We start from the raw sequence: 27,622 nt of genomic DNA, 5'->3' as shown, positions 1-27,622 counted from the left end.
TGCAAATATACATACCAAATCCTCTAAAAAGTAAAATTAGGCAGTCATAGAATCATACAATGGTTTGGGTTGGAAGTCACCTTAAAGACCTTCTAGTTCTAAATTTCTGCCATGGGTAGGGACACCTTTCAATAGACTAGGTTGCTCAAAGTCTCATCCAATCTGGCCCTGAACACTTACAGGGATGATGCATGCACAGCTGCTCTGGACAACCTGTTCTAGTGCCTACCAAACTCTGAAGAACTTCCATCTAATATCTAATCTAAATTTTTCCTCTTTCAGTTTAAAACCCTTCCCCCTTATAATATTATCTGATAATGTAAAAAGTTGTTTGCCCTCCTTTTGTAAGTCTCCTTTATGTACTGGAAAGTGAAATGAGGTCTCCCTGGAGATTTCTCTTCCCCAGACTGAACAACCCCAGCTCCCTCATCCTGTCATCATAAAATAGGAGCTCCAGTCACTGGATCATTTTTATGGTTCTTTTCTGGACTCCCTCCAGCAGGTTGATGTCTTTCTTCATGAAAGACAGATGACTGCTGAAGACTTCAGAGCTGGATGCAGTACACCAAGTGAGACTCACAATGACAGAGTAGGGGGGAGAATCACCTCCCTCAACCTGCTGCTGATGTTGACAACGCTTGTTTAGACTACTGAACAAAATGGGGAAAGCTACAAAGAACTTTTCAGAGAGATGATAACAGAAATAAGTTCATTTAAGTAAGAGGCAACAAATTTTTTTTCCCTTATTGTGGCTGAAGACAGATGTAGAATGAGGGAATGTAAGCAGTAGTTAAATCACAAAGGATATGGACACAAGTTTTAGGAAGATGAGTTGAAGTATCAAGTATATCTGCCTCAAAACCAGGTCGCCTTTTCCTTCTGAGATCTGTGTACTAAAATGTGCAAATGCCCTCACTTATATATGAGGTTCACTAATATTATGGAAAAGGAAGAAAGAATAATGTATTGGAACTTCCTCCTAGTAAGGCAAAATGCACTAAAACTAGAAATTACAGATATAATCATTAGTGTTTCTACCACTGTTGTGAATATGCTGATCTGATCAGTTGTTTCCTGAGTTTCAGCAAGTAAGAAGAAGAATCAGCTATCTTTTATTTGGAAATTAAATTTGGTCTTTTTCTGTTTAGTGTCAGCTGGGTTCTTTAATGTTTAAAGCATCTATCAATGGTGGCATTCGGAGGGTGATGATAATGGCTCTGTGTTGTGATAGAGATCAGTGACAAGTGGTGTCCTTCACTGGGAAGGTGTTGTTTAATGTCTTCATCAATGACACAGACATCGGGATCAAGTGAACCCTCAGCAAGTCTGTAAGTGACACCAAGCTGAGTGGTATAGTTGAGTTGAAATACCTGATGTATGTCCTAGTCCCTCTGGATATCATCCAGAGGGACTAGGACAAGCTCAAGACTTGGGCCCATGGGAACCTCATGAGGTTTAGCAAAGGTCAAGTGCAAGTCTGAAAATTAAGATTCAAAGTTAGGAAACACAGGGTCCTTTAGAAAAATACTATATTATTGTATTTTACAAGTATAAAATACAATTCAATTTTCACCCTCCATAAACAAAATGACCATCCATAGCATAACATCCCATTGGAATAAAAGACTCTATCACATTTCCAATCCTGTCAACACTCCCTCCCACTCACTGAAGTTTCTCCTCAGATAGTCGAAGTCATTTTATGTAATGACAGTGCCAAATAATTCTTTTGAGATTGTATTTAGTTGAAAATTAATGTTAATGTTAATTAATTAATGGATTAATTAATTCATGTCTGTATTACAGACTTGAAGGGGGCTTCCATGACCAAATTTTCTCACCTATATTGAGTAGGTCTAACAAAAGCAGTACGTCTCTCTTTATACACACTTTTTCTCTTATAGAAACTCAAAAACATTGATGCAATCAAAGAATTGAGCCTGACTTTCCCCAGTTTCTAAGGATAGGAAATTTCAATGCTTCTATTCTTTACTAAATTCTTCATGTAATCTTCTGTTCCTTGCCAAAAACCCAAAAATTAAAAGCAAGTACCCATTATTCCATCTTACAGAAATAATTGCTGTTATCCAATTTTGCACTTTACAATAAAGCTAAGGATCAAAGGTATGGGACATCGCAACCTAGGGCTGGAAGATTAGAAGTTCAAAGCACAGAGGCTCAAGCCTGGGTCAGAAATAGTCAGGTAAGGCCATTTTGACTCCTGGCTGCTACTATTAATTGAATTAAATCCTCTGCACTTGCTTAAATTTTGAACTTATGAAGGCAAATTAGAAAAACCCTTTCAGTTTGGTTTGAGTTGTGGATGAACAGAAAGGAGTGTAGGAATGAAAACTCCAACTATCTGCTCCAGAAAGTGAATGCTCTAAACCCTACATGTCTTCTGTCCCTGTTGGTCCTTGTGATCACTCCCACTGTTTTTTCTGCTAAAAGCCCTGGCCAGTGCTCCTCTGCCAGTTACAGTGCCCACTTTGTCATCCTCTTCCTATCTGCAGTCTTATGTGATTTCTATCTCCTCCCCATTTCCACTTCACACCCTCAAGTCACTGCACTGAAGTAATAAGTAAAGTTACCCCAAGGATAAATGTGAACCAATTTGTCTGTTAGGAGGTATTTCTGTTTTCAGATCAGCAATACAGTTCCCCTAATCTTACTCCTCAAAGGACAATTTTTTTTTACAAAATTTAAACAAATCTGTTCATGGCATAGAAAATTTTGGGTACAATGGTTCAAATCTAGCAGAAACATAAGCAAAGAAAATAAAGCCTTTTCATAGGAAAATTTATGCACCCATAATTAATAGCAACACAATTAGTGGAGGCTATACTAAATAATTGCATATGTCTGTGAAAGAGCAGAGCAACTTTGGGCTTCTTATACAGGATTAAGTTTTCTTTCTGCTCACTAAAGGAAAAGACAAATAAATGTCTGATCAGAAATCTAAGCATGATGACAAAGGCATTCTGTTTACCAAAATTTCCCAGCAATTTTGTCACTATAGACTTCTCAGGGTTTGCTACTAGTTTTGTAGCTGTTCTAGTACTAATTAAATTGTGTAAAGATTTTTATATATTCTGCTTACTGTAAAAAAATTGCTTAAGATTTAAAATACTGAAACTTTTCATAACTTTTTCATCATTTTACTTATATATGCTTCTCTCTTTTTACCTAATTTTCTATTACCTTTAAACTGCAGTCATAAGAGGTCTTTCACCCCATTAAGAGAAAAAATATTCCCTGGCATCAGCCAAAATTTGGATCAATCTAATGTTCATTTCACATCAGAGAGTTACATGGTTTAGATAGGAAAACACATAATTTATTTCCCTCTATTAGAAAAGACAATGAGACATTTTACTGCAGATAACAGTTAACTTGAAAATTTAGTTGTCCTCAGTTTTGGCCAGACATATTCTGAGAGGAACCTTTTGGGTACCAGCTCTGTTCCTAAGTATCCAAAAATGCATTGAGTACTTCAGGCACTACAAGCACTAGAAATAGATACAAAAGTTCATGGATTTTTCTTGCAACATATTATCACAGATTTGAACTATGATGAAAATGTAGAAGAAAACCCCATAGTCTGACAATTGAGGAAAACAAAATGGAAAACAGCTTCTCTGGATTATGGATTTATTCACTCTGGATAAGTTTAAGTCCTGAAAGGCAAAAAAAAACTCCAAGAAAGGGAGAAGGGACTGGTCAATACAGTGTTGCTGTGCAAATATATGCAATATTTGGAAGGAAAAGATATGCAATAAAAATTCTTTCACAAAATTAATTCCTACATACTATTTTCTTCAGAAGGCATGCTTATGAAGATGATGACTGTTTCTGTCACCTTCAGGCAGCATGTGACATGGAGACAGGGGCTTGCACTACAGAACAGCAGCACCCCTGTAACAAAATTTCAGTGGAAGGAATCCAAGTTAGACTTGTAGGCTCAGCAGGGTTTGTATTGCATTTATAGCCTTCTACTCCTGTAAATGAAATCTTTGCTGATAAAAGTAAACCCATCATTACTTACACTAGTAAAGTACTTTGCACAGATGTTCAAGAGCTATGAAAAAAATTATGAGTCAAGCTGATTTTATACTTGGTTGTATTTTCTTTTAAAACAGATGGGTTTCTTTTTATGGCTTGTAAAGCCAATTTTTATCTATATTTTAATTATCTCCATCCCATCTGTGCAGTTTAATTATTGATTTATTTCCCTTTTTAGTAAGATATCCATCCATATGCAATTCCTGTCTATATTGAGGAATGCAAATACCTTCATTTTCCTTATTAACGTGGCGATGCATCTTTTAAAGAGAGCACAGCTAGAACATGTCACAAATAACTAAGCAAACTGCAGAGAGTGAGAACTGTAACTGCAGTTCCTTTTACTAGCCTCTATATTTTATCAGCTAACTGTAAAACTCTGTTTTGTTGATGAGATAAAATAGTATATATACACATTAATATTTATACATTAAATCAATATCTGATTCCACCTCACTTTGCATAAAACTTGCCAAGAAATGCATTACAATTATCTTTGCACATTTACGAACTCTATCTCAGGCTCTTTAAAAAAGTTTGTCACTTTTTAATATAAACACTACAATATCAGTAAAATTCCCAATTCCAACGTGGACAGACTCATTCTGATTTTTACGTAATTCTGCAGATACAGAGAAAGTGGCAGCACTTTCCCTTGAGAATGTGTCTTTTTTTCGTAATGCCATAAATCCTAAAGTGGGTCCTGCTATGAACATTCCAAGATTTTAACACAACCCTGTCTCAATTACACAGGTGCTTTAACAGTCATAAATAAACACAGCAACAGTAAAGAAATAGTACAATGGATTCAGTTCACAATTCACAGTTGGAAAGTTACCTATGTGAATATATATAAAATTTAGGAAAATGGCATACTTAACTCCTTAGAGGGTTAAGTGCTCACCAGGATTAGTAAAACTGCTTTATCAGATGAAATGTTTTATTTTTTAATCCAATCTTTTCTACATAAGTAAGCTGCTTCCAACTAAGTGGAGTACAAAATGTCATAATCACTTATTACTATGCTTACAAATCATATCCTTCTCCAAGAAAAATTGTTGAGAAATTACTACTATTTAATACTGACATTCCTAGTACAAGCAAAATTATGTACAAAGCTGCAGCCAAGCAGTAATATCACCACAAACTAATATGTGTATCAATCCAAATTCTGAAAGGCCTTCAAGAATGCATGAACCTTTTAAACTGGCTGATACAAAAGGAACTGAATTGTATTCAAAAAATAGCATTTTTACAATTGACCAAGCAAAAACTATGCTACCATTCTTTGTAAACAGCAGCTGCATTTAATTCGTATCAGAGCCGTTGTGAAAGATAAGAATTTATAAGCCCCCTTATGACAGCTGAAGTGTTTCATTAGAAAGAGAAACAACTTGAGAAGATCCTTCTGGAGGAAATGACAGATTCACATGCTGAACTGCATCACTGACCAGAACACAGGGTTTATTGTAATTAAATTATTATCTTTTTCACTGTGATTATCATCAAGGGAAAATTGCAAGCCTGTAGATTGTTATGCCGCATTGGTTTTATGTGGCATGATTTTGGTAGTGGGGGGACTACATGGGTGGCTTTTTGTGAGAGGATGCCAGAAGCTTCCCACCATGTCAGACAGAGCCAGTGCCAATCAGCTGCAAGACAAGGCTGAGCCCATCAACAGTGGTCGCAATGCTTCTGGGATAATATCTAAGAACTGCACAACTGCAGCCAGACGAGAGGAATGAGAACACATGAGAAAAACAGCCTTGCAGACACCAAGGTGAGTGAAGAAGGAGGAGAAGAAGGGGATCCAGATGCTGGAGAAGAGTACTTCCCTGGCAGGCTGTGGGGAAGACCATGGTGAGCCAGGCTGTGCTCCTGCAGCCCATGGAGAAAGCCCATGTCACGGATGTGCCCAGCAGAGGTTGTGACCCCATCGGAAGCCCATACTGGAACAGGCTCCTGGGAGGGTATGTGGACCTATGGAGAGAGGAACCCACAAAGGAGCAGGCTTGCTGGCAAGACTTGTGACCCTATGGGGGACCCACACCAGACCAGCCTGTGTCTGAAGGAGTGCAGCTCCTGGGAGGGGCCCATGCTGGAGCAGTTAGTGGAGAACTGCAGCCTGTGGAAAGGACTTATGGCGGAGAAATTCATGGAGAATTGTCTCCTGTGAGAGGGACCCCACACCGGAGCCGGAAAGAGTGTGAGGAGTCCTTCCCCTGAGGAGGAAGGAGAGACAGAGTCAACATGTGATGAATTGACCACAGTCCCCATTGCTTGTCCTGCTGCATCACAGTGTGGCAAGATGGAGAGAACTCATGAGTGTAGCTGAGCCTACAAAGAATAGAGGGGGTGGGGGCGAGATTTTTTAAAAATTACGGATTTATTTCTCATTATTCTGACCAGATTTGATGGGTAAGAAATTAAACTAATGTCCCCGAACTGACACTTTTGTCCATGACACTTCTGTAACATGTCAGTGATCCCTCCCTGCACCTCTGCTGATCTGGGAATATTTACTCATATTTTCTTTACTGTGTCTAACTGAGGGATAGAGAAACTTTGGTGGGCAGCTGGCATCCAGCCAGAGTCAACCCACCACCTGTACTTGATCTTTATTTTAGATTAAGAACACACTTTCATACCAGTTATCATACAGCATTATGAAGTCTTCCAAAAATAAAAAGATTTACCAAGTAAATTTACCTAATTTGGCCCTGTTAAGTCATGGTAGACTTTACTGGAGCAGTTAGCTCAGGTTTTTATACCTCAATTACTCCCCTTACTTTAGCGCAAGTGAAACAGTTATCCTATGAAGCAATACTGAAGCAAGCACGATTGATTGAGACCTCAAGCACTTCTGTAGCTCCAGGTCCCACAACTCCCTTCAATTACTGTTATGCTGTCAGCATTCTGTGGTTTTCACACATCGACCTGAGCTGCCTGACATTAGTTTAACTGATCACTTAACTTAAATCAAGAATTTTTGTACAGAAAATCTGTAAAAGGCAAGACCAATGAGAGTCCTCTTTCATTACCTAGAGTAATGGGATAAAAGAGGATTCCTACAACAAAAGGATAAAGCAGATCACACAGAATTAGACAGCAATGGGAATGGGTGTGTGTGCATATGCAGTGGTGTTGTGTGGGTGTGCTTCTGCGTGTGCCTGTGTGCTGATAGCTGCAGGTTTATCAGCCCAAGCACCACACTGCTTTGAAGCAGCTGTTCCACTTCACCTGGAAGCCACAGGGGTGTAAATGTGAAGACACAGGAGCAAGTATACCCTGCCTGCCCTAAGCCAGCTTGGCAGAGGATCAACTCTGCCCTACTCTGTGCCCTACTCAGTTTGCAGCTGAGTAATTCAGTCTTGATTAGCTAAAATGAGAACCCTGCCAAAGGGCTGCAGCACTGAGAAGACTCTACACCAGCACCACCTATCATTGTGGTGTCTCCTGTTGCTTGCAAAATCACCATTTATTGCACTGACCATTTCAAACATGATTTCCAAAGGACTTATTTTTTCCAAGAAGTTATCGTTCCACTTATTTTAGTTGCTAAAGCCATATGTTTGGCTTTTCTTTCAGAGACATTTTAGCTATTTAAAGCAATATGGTTGGGTTTCCTGTGTTACCTAATGTATAAGGATACTAAAGTTCTTATTTCCCTAGAGAACTTCTTCTTTTCCTAGGTCTTTCAGACCTAAACAAGAGATCATAGCTCTCCTTACTTAAATAGCAGTAAAATAAGATCCTTTCTGTGAGATTCATTAGAAACCTTGATATTGAAATTAAAAAAAAAAAAATAGAAAGCAAGATACCAGGAGAAGACAAATACATAACTGATACAGTATAGCACTTTGCAGAAAACAAACACAAAGATGCTCAACAAGACAGGTCTCACTGACAAACAGAAATATAGTAAATTTCAGCATGAATAAAACTATTGAGAGCATATAGAAATCTGGTATTTTTAACTTAAGAATTTCTCAAAATAAGAAACTGAATTAATTTAGGCAACCACCCTGGTCTCATATGATACAATTTAAGAAACATCCAGATATAAGCAGCATTGCCTATGGCCATTGCTGCAGAGTTGCAATGTCTCACTGCAGACAGGGCGAAGTACAATGTACAATAGTGAGCTACATACAAGAGCAAGTTCTGGAAAAACAGGAGCTCCACAAGGTGACTGAATAAAATTGTTCCAGATTTCAGACTGTTTCAGTAACTAGTCACAAAGAAACACTGGTTCTATAATGATATTCTAATAAACCAAATATTCAACACTTTTTTCAACCCCTAAACCAGAAAATCAAATATGCCCTATATAGCCCACACAGAGAGTAACCTGGACTTACTTTCAGCTAAAGGTGGGAGCAGATTTTCAAATTTTGCAGATGAAGCTAAAATATATTACAAAGACACACATTAGGTTTATACCAGGAGCTAATTTTTTAAGATAATGTCAAGCATCCTGAAGCTAATCTGACACCTTCACGGATCATTACATAGAAGCATGGACTTCTCTCATTCTTTCCCTATGTACCTCAAGTCAGAACCTTAGATAATTTATTAAATAGTCTGCAACTACTGTAGCTAGATCAAAGGTAAATCTTTCAAGATAGAAAATTAGAAACCAGGAGGAGCATTCAAGTATGCATAAAACGATGAACTAAATACTAAACAAGGAAAGAGGAAATAAATTTGTAGGATTTTTTTTTTGGTGCCAGGAAATAAAGCTATTAAAAGTTTTGAAAGTGTTCCAGTCAGAGTAGAAGATAAATATGACAAGAACTAATTAAGATAAAACTTTAACATCGCATCTGGAAATACTAGCCAGCTATGAATCTCATCATAGGTCATCACTTCCCTTGACCACTACTTCCCCCTTAGCTTTTTCTTGGGGTAGCTATAGTAACTGAGCTGCCTTTTAGACACCCATTCCTTCTTTCATCGGTCAAAAACATTTAAAAAGAAAATTGCGATTTAAGACATCATTAAATTGAAGAGGGATTATTCTTGTGTGCAAGACCAGAATTATTTTGATTTGTTCTGTAGACTCTAATAACCTTAAGGAGTAACACCAGAGATGGCAATCTGCTGAAATGGTTGTCCAACATACAATATAAACAACTGGCAATGCTGTAACATACGGTTAAGCCCACACTCACACAAATGAGTACATGTTTATAAATCTCTCCTTAAACTACTGATTCCTTGAAAGAATATCTCAGATAAATAATACAGGAAGTGTAAGTTACTGATTACTTTCATTATTAAGTTTGACAGGTAAACTTGTAAAACTAAGCACTCCAGCACTTTAAAGGAAATAGGTTTATCATGAGCATAGATCATGCTATCTTGAACACAACCACACACACACAAAAAAGCTCAAGAAGACTGAGTGATAAAAAGAGCTAAATTTTAAGCAAAACAAACAGCCATTTCAGTCAGATATCTTCAGGTATTATTAGATGTTATGGTTAAAACACGGTGCTGTATTTCACTTAGTTCCCTTGTTATAAATACAACCAACAATGTTACTGATAAACAAGGTTTATTATGAAACTATTTTGCTATAACTTTATGGGTGCTGTTATCTCTAATCTGATCAAAGCAAGATTTTATCATCATATTTTTTCACCTCCTTATGCCTTTTCCCAGCTTTTGCTTCTCAGATGCTAAACACTGTAAGAAATAAAACCCCAAACCACTAAACTCTTTTGTGCAAACTGAATTTTCTTTTCAGCTAAAAGATGGCTGAAAGCAACTAATAGTCCTCTAACAATATACCAATCATTATTATTGTATTGCAAATGTAAATTGAAATACAGTAATCTTGTAGATTGCATTCACTATTGTTCTTTAATATCATTATCTACAAGCAAAATAATGCATCATATTTTGCAAAACTGTTCTCCTTGTGTTCTGCGGTCTTTTTCCCCACAAAAAGCTTTTGGTTTTTTTAAAAGCAAAAGATGAAATGCATTTGCATTGTAACTATATTTCCAACTATTTGAATTGTTAATAAAAAAAGTTGTAATGGTGACACAAGACTGGAATTCATGTGCTATATTGAAAAACTGATGTAAGGAATTATGTTGAAAATGACTATTAATTATATCTGCATTAAGTGTCAGAGTTTCTTATCTTCACTAAAGGATAAGGATTATTTAGGAAGAAATTGCTGGTTTCAAATTTGAAGATCCTATGTGTTCTCACATTTCCAGATTCATACACAAGAGTACCTCATACTATGTTTCAATATTGAGATATACCTAATGGAGTTACATAAATTATACTCCAAGCCTTAAAAAATAACACAGCAAAATAAATGGTTTTAATCCAGTCAAGGACAGTGGGTTGTGGATATTCACAAAATCTCATAAGGAAACAGGAGGGGGCTTGGTTCTCTCAAATCATAAAATCATCCAAGAGCGAACAAAGAAAACTCCCATCTTGGTCTTATGTTTTCACAGACAGACACTGTATTTTCCTCTGTTAAATAGGTTGAATTTGTGCAGCAGAAGCATTAGAGATGAAACCACAGCCCACTCTACCTAAATGATTTTGCAGAGTCTGTGCAGCTAAAGGGTCCCATTTATGTGTAAGCCATAACAAAGAAGCAAAGAGGGACTGAGAGCTGCCAGTGTGTGAACTTGCAAAGTCCCTCAGAAACAGCCCACAAAACAAGCTATGCTCAAGATATTTTATTGATGTTACCAAACTTTGAAATGAGTTTGAAATTAGAAAGTTGCAGGCAACGTGATTGCCTATTGTCATCCCAAAACAAAAGAGCAAAACTGTCACACTGCGACATGAAATAACTCACAGAAGCAGACTAGATGTAAAAGGAAAGAAAAGGAACCCAAAAAAGCCAACTTTATCTTCTGACTCCAGTATATATACAATAGCAAAAATGACAGTGGATTGGAGGGTGAAACTGCCACCTCTCCAAACACACTGGTCAAACCAACAGTTCACCAATTCTCTCCACCCACAAAGAAGAATGCAAAACAATCATTATTTACATGAACATGCGTGAGAAAACTCAGTTGAAATATGTAAATATCAGAAGGCCTAGGAACTTTTAGAAGAACTTTAAAACTCTCAAAAGAACAATCTTTCCATGGGCATGTGAGAGGAAATGACCAGCAATATACGAGAAAGATACCCGACAACTGCAAAACAGCTGTCCAAGTCTACAACAGACATGATAGGATCTAATACAAAAAATGCTTCATAAGGCTACTAATAAAAAGAACTAAGGTATTATCAAACCACTAATGAAAGTCCTTAAAAATTCAAATGAAAATATTTTCTTGTTGCCTGAGCAAAAGCTTCTCCCTCTCTGTAGCCCCCTTAAGTAAAGGATCGCCCTTCAAGGTTCCATGAAATGCTGAGAACATCGTGCTACTCTCAAGCACAGTAATCTCTCACTTTTTGCTGCAGACCCATCATAAAATATCTAGGATATAAAGACAAGAACATACAGAATGGCCACAACCTGTGAGAAGATCAAATGCAGACAAACTGCAACCATGAAACCTCCAACGCAAACAAAGTTTCTTCTGTTTGGATATAACTGACTGAGGCCAGCAGCCAAAATAAGCAAATAGTCTATGCTTTTACAGTAAATTATGTAATTTCACATTTGTAGATCCCATTACCAGGATGACATCATATTTTTGAGTTAATGCTTGAAAATTCTGGCTGAAATTGGCTACTATTGTGAGCTTACTGTCAAAAAGTCTAGCTAGCTGTCGTGAGGTCTAACTGTCCTGAAATCTTATACTGTGTTTTACAATGTATCAGAAAATGGACAGGCCACTATAAAATGGTAAATATAGTCATATAAAGTCTCATTTTTACTCAGAGAGTTAAGTATTAAACTCAGGTATATGCTACCTAGGAAATAAAAATAAATAAACCACCATAAACACAGTGCTTGCTGCAAATGTTAGCTGGGAGATGACAGAAAAAAACTGCTTCTTAAAGAAAAACCCTGCAGTATAATCACAAAGTAGGACTATACTAATGAAATGCATGGAATATATCAATCAGATAATATCTCACTAGGAAAGTGTGAATCAAAAGATAACCTCCAGTCATCATACAGGACTACCAGGAGTCACACAAAGTGATCACAAGAACAAACCAACACATTAGCCACATAAGGATTCCCTTTAAAAGAGGATTTTTAGTAAGGGCTTGTGCAAGTCATGTTATATCAAAGGAACAGTTTCTGTTCATAAGTTCACTACATACAGTATTCACTGGGAGTCATAGTAATTGAAAGTAAAACCAGTGGCTGTGAAATAGGGATCAAAGCTGACTGAATTCAGAAAACAGCATAATATAGGGCTATTTGTGTCTACATGTTTAAGAGGATACAACTGACTCATTTAAAAAGTATATTTTCTAAGCTCTTGTTTTTGACTTGACTTAAAAATGGAGGTGGAGAACATTAAAACTTCTGAGAGCTTAAACTGAGAAAAGATTGGAAGAACTGAACAAGTAATGATGACAAAATAAGATGAGACAAAGAAATAAATCATTAAGGAAAACATAGAGCATATGATACTACTTTAGCCAGATTAATGTTTATTGCAGGTTATGTAAACACCTGTGAATAATATAAACCCATACATATTACAGTAAAGAAAATATTAAGCTAATATGCAAGGAAGTCTCCACAAAAAATCCAAGAACAGCAAAATAAAGAGACTCATTAAAGATATATTCTGGCAGGGGGTGAAAGCACTGACAAATTATTCAGCTTTTTTCAATTTCTAAGGCAGTTTGCAAGACTGAAGGCAAATCTATAATTCTTGGTTACAGTGTTTATGAACAGAACAAGATTATTTAGGACAACATCTGCCTGAATTTGCCACCAAATGTTCTTTCTAGCCCCAATTTGTAAATAAATATCCTTAGATTTAAAAATTAAGATAATTGACCTCTTCCAGATCTAACTTTCAGTGGTGTCAGTATCTAAAAAGTACAAAAGCTTAAATGTATTTTGGCACAAGATTTAAAGTATTTTGTTTCTTTTTCAGAATCTATCAATCAATAAACAAATATTGTGTTCCCCCTCATCAATTCTTCCTTTACTTTTCTGCACTGATTACTTTTCAGTCCTATTAAAAACCATCACTAGTTTGACTCTTGAATCCAGATTTGCTTCAATGTAATCTAATCTTTGTGTAATCTTTCTCTGTGTTGGTTAGATTTCAGAATCTAAAAGACTAGGCAATATTCTAACATTTTATCTTTCTAAACTTCAGACCTTACCACAAAGTTTCAGTCTACTAAAAGTGCTTGACTATAACAATACAGTGTTCTAGGAAGGCAAAGAGAAAGAGCTGCAGATTTTATGGTAGTATCATTAGACACCAGAGTTTCAGTTCTCAAAGGAAGAAAAAAATACACATTACCACTCTTTTACATTACTTCTCTTCCAGAAACAAGAGCTTCCAGAATACTAAAAATATAAACTTACATAATGACCTTTTGGAATTATAGTACTTTAGCCTTAAGATTACAATACAATTACAATTTTGTGTATGTATACATAAATGTATATATACATATGTACACACACACATACATATTATATATAGCATCAATGTAAGAGGAACCAGATTGATTCTGCTTTTCTTTTTTGTCAAACCTATGGATAATCACATCTGCTTTGCTATCAAATGCACATGATGAACACAATAACAATAAAATACAAAGATCACTTGCTTTACAAGTAGATGATCTAGGCAAACAGCAGTTTCATAGAAACAGAACGCACTCAACATCTGAGGCATATTCAGTTCCCCATGATAATTCCCTGTGCAACAGATAATCAGCAGCTTGTCCCAGGTGTTTTTCATTTCTCCACTCTGAGGTACAAAGCAGTGGGTTTCAGAGCTTGGAGCAGAAATTCGCACGGATCACTGAAGTGATTTTTAAGAGCATGTAACATCCACTGACCCTAAGCACTCTGCATCTATATTAATTACATCTGCCAACTGTATGTCTTAGGATAGGATCTGCTCAGTTAGACTCCCATAATCCTACTGTTACTCTGCTTTTTCAAGCATCTGCCACTCATCATTTTATTCACCCTGGCAGGCAGCCGCTGCAGGAATGACCAGCAGCTGCTGTCTGCAGATCCTGACAGTAGGTGACAACATGCTCAAACAATACATGTTGGAGATGCAAGTGCTGCCTATTTCAGTATGCTTTTTACAAAATTCTAAGCAAAAAAAAAAAAAAAAAGGAAGTTTCAATTATTTAATAGAGCTAAAATAACAAACTGGACAAATGAAGTCTCACTCTGCCTTCCAGAAGAGACACAGACCTCCCTGTGCAAAGCAGAGGCCCAACTCTTTAAGAGCAGAGAGCTTGATGAATCAGGTTGCACTTACCAACAATTAACTTGAGATATTAAAAACAATTTACAAATCATAAAAATAGGCTTACAGAGGGCCTTATAGATAGTAATGAGCTATTATAGGATTATTAGTAATGATATTGGTGGAGAAAGTCATAATAATACTCATCCCAAAGTCATTAATATGGTGATAACTGCAAACATATTTATTTGAAGAAAGCATGAAGCCCTCTAAATCAATTTATAACCTGTGTGTTGTGGAAAAACAAGCTGACCAGTTTTTAAGCACAGAATAAAACATTTCTTCATAAACAGAAAAGGACCTTCTGTCTTTCTCCCACATAAAATCTGAACAAACTTGCATTGTGCTAAAAAAAACCAAACCACCAAATAACAAAACCAAGAAACACCTAAAAGGAAATTCCACACAGCTTGCAGGCTTCTTTCCACCATAAAATCAGAGTGTGTTGGCTCCAAAGCTGGGATCTTACACAACATAGTAGAGTCTGTGTTCTGGGATTATGTGATGTCTGTGTCTCAGTGCTGGTGGCAGAGGGCTGTACTGTGCCATGTGCCTTTGGTGGCCTGTACTGGCAGTTCCAACCAAGTCCAGTAGATCCACAGCTGGTGGTGACTCTGTGAAAGCACATTTAAGAACAGGCAAAATCACTGGACAGGGAGAGAAAGAGGTAACCAAAAGAGTTAGAAACAGCAGGGAGAGCGTGACGGTCATAGAAGGAGGTGCCTTTTTAATTAGCAATAAATGAATTAATTTCACCCAAGCTGAGTTCACTTTGTCCATGATGACAACTGGCAAGTGATCTCACATTCTTGGTCTTTATTCCCCCCACTCACTGAGAGAGCAGCGTGAGCAAGCAGTTGGGTACTCAGGATTTTGGTCCTCAGCCAAGGCTAACCCACTACACTTTGTCAAATGCTAACAAATGTGGTTCTGGTTTTACAAGAGCAACTACCAGAACAATAGTGTCCAAACACTTTTTTGGCATGGAAATCTTCTATGTTCCAGACACAACAACATAATTCATCACAAAGCCTGCCCATGACCTGATTTTCTAATTTTGTCTGTAGAGAGCTGCCAGGATATGTATCCCCAAAGAAAGTTAGCTAAGGGTAAGCTTGACTCTAAAACTGCATATTGCACAAGCATAACACTCATTGTGAACATACTGGGTTTACTAAGCTACGTAAGACATCAATAGGTATATCTGAACAAAGACTTAAAATTCTCCCAGTGTAATTAAAACAAATTGCAATCCACTGAGTACCTAGTTGAAACAATAGGCTTGGTGAACAAATGCTGATGACACTCATTTTAGATGCAAGAATAAATTTAATCTAAGTTAGTTAAAAATTTAACTGACATATGCAGTCTGTAGCTTTTTCAATATACCTTGAGTGATGGCTGACTTCCTCATCTTGAAAATATGCAAAACTATAGAGCATTCAGACAAAGAATTCAGCTACAAAAAAGGGATAGATAAAAAACAAACAGATGTTCCTTAATTCTTTTAAAAACAGATTTTCACTCAGCCACTCAGCTTTGGAAGTATTGGTGTTTTAACGAGTCAAAAACAGATGAAAGCAAAAATCCTTTAATAGTTATTTGCATTCAGTGCTCTAGACCCAGTAAAGCAACTGTTGCATAATGGCAATTAATAGTCTTAAAAAAACTCACAAAACCAAACCCAAACCACTCTTAAAACATGACCTATTTTTCCCTCCCTACACAGGACAGCTGTATGTTGTCTGGAGCTAATCTGACTATAGAGTAAGTGAGGATATCAAGAAGAATTGTAGATTTTGGGAGCAGAGAGGTGTACACAGATTTAATACTTTTTTTTCAATATGAGCCTAAAACACAAAGCAGCCATATCCAAAAATCAGGTTTCACCTTTATTGTCAAGATGTTGTAGTTAATGCACATCAGAAAGCATTAACAGTCACTTAAGCCAGTGGGAGCAGAATGATGACAACATCCTTTGTATCTGTTGAAAACTTAAAGCTCTAACAAGAATGCAAAATTGGGAAGAATAGTAGACATTGACCAGAGCAGAGGATGGAGAAACAGAAGAGGTTACACAGACTTAGCATCAAAAGGAGAAGAAATGCCAATATATAACATGGGTTCTATACAACATCATGATTCTTTCTCACTACTAAAACTCAGTGTCTAACCTTTTCATAGAATGGTAAGGGAAGAAGAAAGCAACAAGTAATTTGGTGATCAAGGTGTAGTCAATTGCTCTGCATAATACTGGTCATACTGTTTTCCAACAAAAGTCTAAATGAGAGAGAGTAAAAAATAGTTTCTTCAGAAAACACCACCAGAAATCCTAGTTGAGATGCTATAGTTAAATCTAATCCTTTTCACTGCTTGAGAAAAGACCAAGGAGAAACACGCTGTTGAATGCAAAGCAATGTTCCTTGTCTCCACAGTGGATTGGGTATTAATATTAAGCTGTTATGCATGAGAGAGGCAGGGAGAAAAAAGGCAGGAAAAGGAAGTTGGGTTAATACTGAAACAGACTTTCTAATGAGGTTATAGTATGTCACTCACAGGGAATTGATCCTGAAAGCATGAGCTACGTGATCTTTTCAGGTTTGTACAGGCCTGATTTTTCCAAGCGTTACTGTTGAAAGCTTCCATCATCAAGGCCAATAGCAGTCAATATAGATGATCATCTTCCTCATGGATGGTATAATACATATATATAATCCTTGTTATTTATATAAGAAATAGAGCAAAGTTTTTTTGTTGTTGTTGTTGTTTTGGTTTTTTTTTTTTTATATAGCTGATTCATAGCCTAAATTGCTGTTGTTTTTACACATGCAGCTTTCAGAAGACAGACCATATGTGGCATGCTGACCATCATGTTTAGATATAGGTAAAGGGATCTAAGGATTTAAAAAAAACATTCTGAAACATACTCCATTTGGTGAACTTGAATCTTATCTTCAGGTAATCAGATAACACTGAAATTTATATTCAGGTAATCTTTTCAATTATCTACAGATATTGGGGAAAGTAGAAACCCAGCTCATGCTGGAAACACAATTTAGCTGAAGAAAACAGAAACTATGAAGAGAAGAATGAGTGAAAAATAAGAAACAACCTTCCAGCATTCAAAGAAACCACAATGAAGAATGTGGCTATGAGATTTTCCTTGCATTTACTGGCCTCCAGGGAAGGACTACGAGGAATGGGATTTAATCTGCAGCAAGGCCATTTTGCTCGCACATTAGAAACAGGCCTTTCAACTATACGTACAGTGGAAAAATTATATGATGTCATTAATTAGGATGCATTAAGACTGTTTTAACCAAGAGACTTTTAGGAACATATTTCCATGTTCTTAAACTTACAGAAGAGGTGGTCAAAGCAGACTTAAGAAGGCCTCAGTGAACAGAATCCTTTAAGATCAGATGACCTTCACACAGCTGTATTTCTGTGTCTTAAACTCAGCCATTTAAAATTTATGTAGACATTTTATAAGGAAAAAACAGAAAATAAATATATTTTAACAGTCAACTAGGTTAAAATATTACCCTCTTAAAAATGTCTTAGGGCTATTCATATAATAATTTATACATAGAAATGTCTACTTTCATACAGATACAGTTTAATAAAAACTTCTAAATTTTAAGTAGTATCAACAACAAACAAAACAAAACAATGATCAAACCAAACCCTGTCAAACATGTGAATAAGTGGTATAAACCCATTAGTATCTGGAAAAACACCATATTCCTTTTTGAGGACTTCCAATAACCTTGGAGTTTTTTAAACTGCTTAAACCCAAAAGTCAGCAATAAAAAACTGGTTCTAACTCAAAGGCTATATTTGTTTGACTCTAAAATACAAAGACAGGTCAAAAAATTCATGGTTGCCCAGAGGAATGCCTTTCATGTATTAAGAAGTTCTGTACCTACTCTTGAAGTAATCAAAGCTTTTACACATCAGCCAGAACAAAGTCTCTCTCTCAAATTTGTCCTCCTGAAGACTACTACAGAACTCTTGCTCAGAGGCACTAAACTTTGTTTTCCAGCTCCCATTGCTTTTTTGGTCCTGTTTAGTGATTCTTTTGTAAAGGGGAGAAATCCAAAGTTTCCTCTTTAAAACAATCCCAAGGACAGACAATATGTGGCAGCTCATTCATAACCAAGCGATGTAATACTGCATCACCTACAGCGCAAGCTTTCCAGCATGTGGGCAGCAGCCAAACAATCCAACACATTCTGCCAGCAATACATGAGAGGTCTAAGGTGAACCAATATGATATCAAGGGCAAGCAACAGCCTTCTAGGTGTTGAGATAATACCCATCAGAGCTCTTATTGCTGCTCATGTTCTGAGAGAGACTACTAAATTCAGCTTAAGGGAGCATAGCAGGGGTGGGAAATATCCACTTCAGCAGGGATACCTAGAAATTGCACTTATGAACTCATTACTATAATCTCCCCATTTCACCAATTTTTACATTCTTCTCGGGTGTTAATGCCACTCTTACTCAGGGCTCATAATGACACTCTATTCTGAATTTCTTCCACTCAGTTATTTTATAAACAGACTGTCAGTGGATAAAAGTTTCAGACATTTTATCAATATTTTCAGGGTGATGTAAAAATGTCACAATGTGATTGTCAGCATGGAACACAGAGCACTTAAATCATATAGAAAAGAGCCTTCATGCACTTTGGCGTGTTCCAAATCAGTGACCAGCAATTGCAGGTAAGGTCTGGACATTTTAATAGGTATGCTAGTAAAACATTCAGCTCAGGTAGTAGAACCTGCATTTATATCTAACTAACAAGTTTAATTTGCTGGCATGATTATTGTTGGAGAGCACATTTCTTGGCTCACTCATCTGGCACAGGAATGGATTCAGACACATTATACACATTCCACTTTATTAAAAAAGCAATGCTTTCTGTAAAAGTCAATTTTAACAGTTTGGTGAAAGTGCTAAAAATACTAGCAGGAATTAAGTCTATCAAACACATTTCTTATTAACACAGGCTATTGAAACTGAACTTCACTACAACCAAAATAAACATTCGGAAAGAAACTTCCACAGGCTTAACTCAACTTAAACCACTTTAATTACAAACACCAGTAGGCATCAGATTTCTTACACTCTCATCATTTCAGCACATTCTGAATGTATACAAACACTGAACTTTGACAGCAAATCAGGCCTGCACTGTTCAAGTAAAAGTCATTGCTATAGAAAAGGCCCATGTTTTAGAAAGAAATGAGACCTTGCCTTTTTTTAGGTCTAAGAGAACCTTTGTGAAACAGCATTAATAGATTTTGCAGTATTGCCATATTTTTCTAATGTAGTATAGTTTGAACAGCAATTAAATGGTATTTTGCCACCTCTGTACTGTGAATTTAGACCAAGTTATAGAAGTCTGTATAGACCCTACTCATGGGTACAATCCTTTACAAAGGCATTCACCAAATATTTTCTGAAAACATGACTCCTTTAAATTAGATGACCTTTCAATCATCTGTTACAAGGTTGTCCATGGAACAATGTACTGCAAGACCCTTAAGAGGTCCCACAGGAGTAGCACGTTGGTACAGCAAAGCCTGTCTTTGTGAAGGCCCTGTTCTAGCAATACCCAGGCTGAAATGGGAGGTGGCAGAATCAGAGGCAATTACAAGAAAGAGTATGTGCCTGTCACACCACCAGCATCTAATTCCTTGTCGTCCTTGACCAAACAGATCTCAAGACAGATTATAACTTGTACAGTGGGTAGAATGGGAGCAGAAGGAAGCAGAAGTGCATCTCTTAAAGATGAACATTTGAATTGTCTAAACCAAGAACCTAATTTAGCCTCCTTCCCTGAATCACCTTCAAAAATATGGAGGCCTCTTTTTCCACTCAGTATAGTACGAGTCCAAGATGAGCTGATGAGGCTGATGCACAGCAAGCCAGTGTGCAGACTCACAAGTACGTGACCACAAAATTCCCATCTGTACCTTTCCATCTTTGAAGATCTCCTTTGCTTTATATTAAGCCTATTCTTCTGCACAGTTGTAAGAAAAAAAGGAACACAATCCACTGTTTGAAAGTGCTCACCTAAAAGATAACTCTACTTATAAAGCTGCACTACACCATTAATCATCCTGATTTATTTGGCCCTCCAGTGTTATCTCACTTTTAAACTTTCCTGATGAGATACACAAACAATATTTGAATACTATTGACAAATATTTGAATACTAATAGGTAGCTTACATGTAAATGACATATTTAAATGACATCCCTTGAAAGAGAAAAGCTACAATAAAGACCTTAAATATTGAAAGCAATTAAATATTGATAAAAAAATAGTTGAATGGAATGCTATTAATAAAGATTAGATTCCCAAGGTCACATGTGAAGACACAAAATTATACTGGAAATGTTCACAGGCACATATCATGATCTGACTACTGTCTGACTGACATACTGCTTTAGTGAAAGAGATTAGGAAGATGGTGCAGGAAAAAATATTATGAAGAGCATCTGAGATGCCACATTTTGTGTGTCCTAGGAACATTTTTTTTGGCTTCCAGAGAACAGGAAATAAAGCACAGCAATGAATCAGATTAATTCTGATTCATTCTGAGAACCACTGGGATAAACTAAGTATAATTTTAAAAGTGTTTTATATGCTGTGTTCTATTTTGCATCACTAATAGAAAGCATTTTTACAGTTCTCCATAGATCTCAACATGAAAAATACAAAAGATCCATGGTTTCCTAAAAATTAAATATTTTAATATGAGAGATGTTATTCAAGGAAGGGTTACTGTAAACCAGTCTGACTCTACTACATTCTGCTGAAGAAAAGAAGAAAAAGACTGCACTGCGTATTGCAACAATTTATAGTCATTTTTAAAGTAATTTTAAAAGTCATTTGAAACTCTTCCAAGCACATATTTTCAAGCTTCCTCCCAGCCTTCTTTCCCGACCCACTGCCATTATAGCAAAACACTTAAATATGCTATTAATAAACTAGCAGTGAATCTTCAGGAGTTCTACACAAACTCACTAAGCCTGAAATGTAGCTTTTACTTGGGGCAATTTAGGAAAGGCTGTAACTACTGTGATGTCTTAGAATCATTTTGCAAGCAATTGGTCACTGAACTTTGAGAGGAATTAATTTAAAAAGATTTTTGATCCTTTGAACTTCATTTGGTAGCTCTGTTTTTCTTCATATGTTACCTTGAGTTGCAGAAATAATGAAATTGCTAGACCTGAGTGCAAAAATAGCAGCTCCCACATCAACATTTAGGATCAAACAAAGCTAAAATGAAATCAAGGAATCAATCAGTATCACTCTGATGTCACCACTAACTTCACATAAGGTGAGAATTTATCTTAAGGATGAACAGTTCCCATTAGGATCAATGAATAAAAGAGCTATTTAGCAAAAGATATTAAGAAAAGTGTTCAGCTTAGGTAAAAGTGAGAACTGGTTGAACTCTGGCTAGGCTATTTGTTCATAGAAACCTGCTTCTAAATCTTTATTACCTACAACAGGATTGCTTGCTCCTCTGAGAACATCTGTTCTCTATGTGCATTAATAGTGAAGGCTGAGGGTATTATTCCTTCTTTTCTATTCTGTTCAGCATACAAATCTCTCTAATCCAGCAAGAAAGATATCTGCAACAGCATCTTATGCAAGAATTTAAGAACTTGCCAAAGGAGATCTACTTGCACAGTGAACATACAGAATAGATCCCATTTTCTGTTTCCTGCCATGCTGAGTATTGTACTTAAGAGAAGCTTTGAATTAGGCAGAAAACAGGCAGGTAGAGGCAAACAATTTGTGTCACACTCTCCTGCTGATAAACTTTGGGGTTTTTTTTTTTGTTTGTTCATTTTCTCTCTGCTGCATGTCTTGCAAAGAAGTGCTTCCATGGCTTTGGCATTTCAGTTCAAAACTTTTTCAAGTCTTCCTTCTGGAGGACAATGAGTTTGTTAGGGTTTTGTGGGTTTGTTTTGTTTTGTTTTGTTTTGTTATGAAAGACATCTGTAGTGAACCACTGGGACCTTGCAGCTAAATTTTACCTTAAACAAGCTAGTTTTGAGGTAAAGCAGAAGCTGACATCAAGCAATACATCCTGCAGAAGCAGGGTTGGTGTTCGTTTTAATGCCAGTCTCTTTCCCACACTGTAAGCCACCACTGCAAGGCTACAAAATTCAGAGTTTACTCCAAAAGTCTGTCCAAGCACACCCAGACAGACAGACATACACTCATCCCCATCTCTCAACACCACCAGACTTCCAGAATCTTCCCCTATCTTTTTCTCTATTTTTTGTCCTGGCAATTATCTTCTCATAGGGTGATCATGCACCCCAGAACATCTATATACACCTTTTTCCAGATCATTATGGTTTTTTTCCAGTTATGTTTTCAAAGCATTTGTTCTAATAAAGTTTGTTGCTTTACTGGTTATTTACCATCAATTTGCATTAATACACCCCAAAGGGTCTGTGAACAGTGAACCTGCCTGAGAGGCAGGTCACAACATCTAACTTACATATAACTTACTTCTTTGAAATACATGGAGCACATGATACCACCTTGTTGATATGTCACCAGAATTCCAGAGTGTGGTATCACAAAATATGAGTGTGAGAAAAAAACCTCTACACAATCCCAAAAAATTAACTGATTAAAGATAAAAAAAAAACCACCAGCAAGTTTATATGTCAAGAATACAAAGTGCCCAGGCATTCTGTGCATAGTCACCTTCTAAAATACAACAGTATATTTGCAAAATTAGAAATATATTTTGTGGATTAAAAGCAACAGGAATATACATAGCTGTAATGTTTTGTGTTGAAATTTTTACTAGACATTTTAGTTAGTCATGTTTTCCCCCAGTAAAAATTAACTCTAAATACCTAAATCTACAGAATGCTGCACTTGTTCTTGCACAGATCAACAGGACTTATTAGTGAGAATGACAATAAAAAATAAATTTCATTTCCAATCCACAGTCCTGTTACTCAAAGAGCTGCACTCTTATGTGTCTGGATGCTGAGGCAGGCACAGATCAAGTCACACTTCTCTGGCCTGCTCCTACTTGGCTTATGCATAGCTGAAGGAAGAGGCTCAGTGCCGTGCTCAAAACACTGAAGCAATTCTGTTGACAGCTCCCTGGTTCTGCACTACAGCTATACCTGCCTGCTGTTGATGTGCTTTGCTTCTGCCTGTAGCATTACACCAGCTAAAATCCAGACAGGCAAACTCATACTATGGAGCCACTAAGCATAACCTAACTCCTTTTTTCAAGCTTTCAGTCAGCTGCAGGAAAAGCCTGCAGCAATGGCACAGAGCTATCCAGCTGAAAATTACTTAACATAAAGCTCTGTATTTGCTCTGTGTGTGTATACTTGCCAGTATATTTTATTAGATTTAAAGCTTTTCAGACCTAGAAAATAATATGCCATGATTTGGTATGGTAGTTATAATATATTAAATCACAGATCCAATGATGCCATAGGTAGCTGTGACTGGAGAATTCACCTTAAAAGCACACTCTTTCCACAATTTCCCCCTGACTGGAGGGGAATGGGGCTATGTTTCTAAATGCTAAATATCAGTGGTTTGTTGTTAATTATAGACATGTAATCAAGACTCTGACCACAGAAAGGGTTTTCCTGTTAAGGAAACTTCCCAGTCTGACCACTGATGAGTCTCTGGCAGTCGCAGTCCCAGTGTCAGAGACTGCCACTGTTGGGACCACAGCCCCCTCACAAGCAAGGGCTGCACTGAGCCCAAGGCAGCCCCGCTGGAGTCACCCCATTCTCAGTCAGAGGAGAATTCCCAGGGCAGAGTCTGAGATGTCTCATTCCACAGAACAATTTATTCACAGCGCAGTAACGCAGAAAGAGCCCGAACTGGTACCTCTGAGGAGGATCCTAAGCAAAGGAACCCCTGGGCGTTTACACCCTCACAGTCCAAGCCGTGTGCAAGTCTCAAGCCTCTCAAACCCCACCCTTCCTCCCGAGCCCTCGGCTCCTGCTGTGTCTCCCTTCCCCTGGCCAGTGCCACCGCTCTTCGTGTGCTTTGCCATGCAAAGGGTCACCAGCTCATGGCCTCTGTGGGCTCCCAGCCAGAACTCAACCTGCATGTCAACCTGCATGTCAACCTGCTTCCTGAACTGCAGCTTGCAGAGTGAGCTACCTGCACCAGGGGTATTCCTCAACATTTCCCACAGTCTTAGGCTTGACATAGGCCTTCCAGGTTTCCAGGTTTCATAGACTGAACACATGTATTAAAATCACAGTGACTCTTTATAACTATTGCAGATACTAAATAAATCTAGATCTACTTAACAAAAACTTCATTATTATGTAATAGTATTTCCATCATACTAAATGCAAAATATAATAAAAAAATCATACAATTCCCTCAAAGGGGAAAAATAATATTATTTTAGTAAATATTTACAGTTTAATCACATATTTTTGCTTTTTTTTTTTACAGAGCTGGTATTATTGCCTTATATAGAATTAATTGATGGAAAACATGGCCTACATATTGCATTTTAAAAAGCAATGGAAACAGTGTCTTCAGTGGAAACAACAATAAACTTCCCTAATAATCATTTAAGTTTTTCATTTATTTCTTAAATAAGTATCTCACTGCCAAGTCCCCAGAACTGTAATCTAGAGACAGGAGGAAACTCTGAATAATATGCCAACCACATGGATATCTTGAATTACAGGCTGCAACAAAGTGAAGAAACAATGAGGGGAAAACTGGGCCTTTGTTTCCATGCACAGAAAGCTGATTTGGTCCCATGGTGGCTTCTAGAGGTACAGAGCTCAGCTCATCTACAGCTATCGATGCCCATCGACATGCAGAAGCCTACTTTGGCAGCAAAAGAGAATGCTACCGCCCAAGAGCAGCATGGGTTAGCTGTTATCAAGACTGTGCTGTGTAATGTCCAGATGAATGAATTTTGAAACCCAGGTAACAATGGCCACCTCCACAGGCTAGGCCATGTTTTCACAGCAAACAGCACTCCACCTCATCTCTGAGGAATAACTCTGTCAATCCCAAGCTTGCAGACATGGGCTGTGTCAGCTCCTGCTGAACCCCATGGAGAAGATAGCCACAATGTGTTTCACACAGAATCTTATCAGTTTAGTGTGTAACCTAAGTTAGTAATGACTCCATTAGAATCTAGAAATTTTTCTATTCTAAAACATGTAACAGCTATTTCCATCTGGCTAATGTTTATTTGACACTGAATAAATCACATCATTCCTGTTTTGTGTAAGAGCACTCCCTCAAACCTCCCCTGCACCATGCTGTCACTGGATGTCACTATCAAGGCAGCATAAAAATTAATGATTTTACTGAGTTGTATAAGGTCCTGCTGTGGATGGGCTCCCCTATACCTAATGTCAGAGCTTTGCACTGCTACAGTTAAAGCACACTTCTGGGGCCTTGTGAGGCTGCAGCGAGCATATGCCACCAATTATAGAACCTTATAACAATATTCCAACCAATTCTCTCCAGACCAGGTGTCCTCCCCCTGTAATCATCCACAGACATAATCCACCTCTATGAGGGTCATTTGGGCTGACGCTGCATCGAAGTGCTAGATTAAAAACAAAATTGATCAAACAAATTTTCCATATGAAGATGCTGAAGAGTTTTTACAAGCCTGCTGGGCAATGTAATGTAAAGATGTAATGTCATTTAAAAGAAAAAAAATACTTCATTCCACTCAGAAAATATGTTTACATTGATTTATTTAAAAACCAAATAGTTTTTCCCACAAAATGCAAACCTACAATCTGGAGAGTTTGACTATTGTTTGAGTTAAGCAACAGTAAAATATTACAGTATTCAGTTTATGATTGCTGTAAAAGCATCTTACAGGAAAGGACAAATGATATAAATAGGAATCTCTTTATTTGATAACGAACATGGACTTACTGGACTGCCATGTTTGTGTTGACAGACAAGGTAGGTGTTAGCAGGAGACTAATGTATTTATGCATCACCAAATGTTTACATATAGGAATGTAACTGTATTTCATAATTAATTCAATTTAATTACATCTAAATATATTAACTTCAGCAATTAATTGCAGTTTCATCTTGCACTAATTCCTGTTATATTCATTAAATATGCTCTCACTTAATTGGATTCTCTCTACACTCACCAGTTGTCTTTCCTGTCCTGAGGCTACTCTCTCAGTTTCAAATTTTTGCTTCAGATTTCTGCCTTTCTCTGCACCCTTCACTGTTATTTCTACCTGGTCAGATTCTATTGCTGATATTTAACTTTACCAGATTTTACTCTATTAAGACAGATACCTGACTAAACATTAGTTCTTCCATTTATTTCTACCCACTCAGATTTTTGATTCTTTGTATGCATACTCCTTTTTTTTCCTTTTCCACTAATAGTACAGATGTAATTAAAACTGAAATATCAGGGGCAAAAAAAAGATAAAAAAATCAAAGAGGGAATAGAATAGTGTTGCTGAAAACAACAGTCATGTCCCTACCCAACACTCACCACTCACAGGCAAGTCACCCACAAGGAATTGTGAGAGAACATTGTTTGACATCAGTGTTATAATAAAGAAATTATATGTTAGATGGACCATATCACATCAATTCCCATTGCAAGTCTGAAAATCTGCAAGGGTAGCTACTGCGTGCAGCACTGTCTTCAGTCACTCCTAAAATAGAGAATTCTTTGTTGTTTTTTTGTTCTCCGGTCTTTTCATGGTGTGCTGAGCCAGTGTGAATTTTGGCCAGCACAATGGCTTCAAGCATCACTACAGCTGCTGCAAATCCCCTAAAATTGAGTAACCTCATTTATGGTGGAGAAACAGAAAATAAATTTTCATATATGAACATAGATTTTATTAAGACAATGAGAAGTACCCAAACTATTTTTTTTTCTTAATTCAGATTTGAAACTTGATAGTTCTACTGCCTGAAAATATTTTTAAATCCCATATAAGAATTATTTGCAATGGATTATTTTTAATCTATGGTTCCAATATTCCCACAGACTGAGGCTAATTTTTGAAACTTTGTTACATTTATTTATTTTCAACACAGAAGACGATCCTATTAGACTGGCATGCAGAAATAATAACTAGAAACACCTT

At 37.1% G+C, this 27,622-nt stretch overlaps 1 protein-coding gene across 1 annotated transcript in view; it reads right to left on the bottom strand.

The window, feature by feature from the left end:
- CHSY3 (chondroitin sulfate synthase 3) overlaps window positions 1–27,622 on the bottom strand; it is a 142,199-nt gene that overhangs the window by 24,627 nt on the left and 89,950 nt on the right. The window lies entirely within an intron of this gene.

Source organism: Anomalospiza imberbis, chromosome Z (genome assembly GCF_031753505.1).
Source record: "Anomalospiza imberbis isolate Cuckoo-Finch-1a 21T00152 chromosome Z, ASM3175350v1, whole genome shotgun sequence".
Classification (NCBI taxonomy): domain Eukaryota; kingdom Metazoa; phylum Chordata; class Aves; order Passeriformes; family Viduidae; genus Anomalospiza; species Anomalospiza imberbis.
This window is presented reverse-complemented; position numbering and strand designations above follow the sequence as displayed.